This window comes from Trachymyrmex septentrionalis, unplaced genomic scaffold (genome assembly GCF_001594115.1).
Source record: "Trachymyrmex septentrionalis isolate Tsep2-gDNA-1 unplaced genomic scaffold, Tsep1.0 scaffold15, whole genome shotgun sequence".
NCBI lineage: Eukaryota > Metazoa > Arthropoda > Insecta > Hymenoptera > Formicidae > Trachymyrmex > Trachymyrmex septentrionalis.
The window spans coordinates 189,188-191,237 of NW_017304653.1; the positions used below are offsets into that span (position 1 = coordinate 189,188).

A 2,050-nucleotide genomic window follows, 5' to 3' on the forward strand; every position below is an offset into this window, starting at 1 on the left:
TCGATCGTTTTTTTTTAAATAAATATCACATTTGTTTTCCCTTGATTTGTTCCTATAACAAAATCATTTCTCTCAGTGTGGAAATACCGAAAGCTGGTCTTACTCTTTCGACAAAAATGACAAATTTATAATTTATGAAAAGTAATAATAATACTTTTGATAATATGTGTTAATACAAAATATTTCTCTGTTGTATAAATTAATAACCGAATTTTTTTGCATAACGCGCGGCATTATAACGTAATCTCTTCTCTCCCCTGCGATTTCAACGCGAAAGAATTATTCGGGGCAATTTTACTCGGATCAAAATTCGGTGCTTCCGTTTCTGACAACGTTCAATAATCTCCCATGCATATTTCACCGCACGCGCCGTCGAGCCTCTAAACGAACTGTAGCATATGACAGAATACACGTGCGTGTTTAAAGCGGATTTGTCTCGGATACGATGAAACATACAATATGTGCGGTATGGACTGTGCCGTTGGAGATCTCGAGTTTTCATATTTTCGGTATACCGTTATTGGATGATTGTTATGCTATGTGATTATCGATAATGAACGTTTATACATTATGGATATTGGCCAATTTCTGCCTTTCTCTCTTTCTCTGTCTCTCGCTTCGTACTTGCAGTACGTTGTCTAATAATGGGTATTATTTCTTCTCTCGGATCTCGCATTGTTATATTTTATCTCCTAATATAATCAAAGTATCAAATGACAATAAGAAAAGTGCATTACAGCGCTTTGGTATAATAAAACGCGTGCCTGTATGTAAATCGCCGCGGGTCGGCTGTCATAATCCTATCGAATCGTCAGATCTACGTAGGACGACGACGCGTAGTGAGATCGCGATTTGTGAGCACACACAAATGAAAATTACACGGCGGATCGAATTATATAACTTGGCGCAAGCACGAGGAATCCTCTTTATAAGCCGCCTCCGCGAACTCATTTCCGCGACTACAACGCGCTGAATCACGGATATGGCGAATGATGCGAAAAGTTTCCTACCTGCCTCTCAAGAAGCATCCGGGAATTGTTTTTCTTCCATCAAGTATCTCTGCTCGAATTTTCCGTCTTTCCCTTAAGTTCCGCGAGTAAAAGTTGAAATTACGAAACAGGGGTTACATCCCGGGTATGAGGGGTGTAAGATTCACAGGAGAAATTCCGCATCTATCGCGAATCACGACAGTAACGTTGGTATTCGCAATCAGCGAGAATAACTTATTACAATCTCGCGTGTTCGGTTCACAACGCGATTTATTACATTAAATTTATCATATCAAACACAAAACCATTCCATGAATATCAACGTTTTCGATGTTTGAATTCCAACTAAAGCAACGTATGTCGCTGCAACGTGTGCATGAATTCCCCATTGAGATTCGCAAGATTCCTCGTGAAATAACGCGGCTAATAGCCGACTCAGTGCGATCATCGCACCGAGACCGTGGTGGCAGATATCAAACTGCCGGAATTGCTGCTCCACGGTGTATTGATATTCAACGGGTGTCTGCCTGATAAAGCGTTGAGTGGAATATTCAATCAACCCTGGTGGCGAGAGAGGGTGAGCGGGAACAGGCGGGGAAAGGGGGTGCATCTTGCCGACCAGATGCTGCGACGACTAAAGGTAGACGGTGACGGTAAAAGGTGGAGAGGATCACGAAGAACCGTGGATGGCGAGCGTGTTGATCGACGCTGCTTGCGCATTCCTGGCGAGGACTAAGGAATAACGTCGCTAAAGCGAAGGTAAACGATTCCTCGGCGTCAACGAGTTCACGAAGAGGATCCTTGGCTGGAGAAGTAATTCGATATACAAGCGGCGAGTGCTCCGTTCTGATCGCATGGATTCTTTAGGTTTTCCCGGGATATTATACAGCGCGAAATCGCGACGAATCGAATGGCCCGAGAGATTAAACGTATGTTTCAAGTAAAGTATATTTCGTTTGGAAGGACGAGAGAAATCCTCTCGACGCTTTTCTACCCGACGTACTTTAGCTCTTAATACGGGCCTACCACGCGTCAATCTCTCAGTAGAGAGGATTTATGTT

General features: G+C 42.9%; 1 protein-coding gene across 2 annotated transcripts in view; it reads right to left on the reverse strand.

Moving 5' to 3' along the window:
* Positions 1 to 2,050, reverse strand: part of LOC108745834 (epithelial discoidin domain-containing receptor 1-like) — a 158,999-nt gene that overhangs the window by 49,191 nt on the left and 107,758 nt on the right. The gene's annotated exons all lie outside the window — the stretch shown is intronic.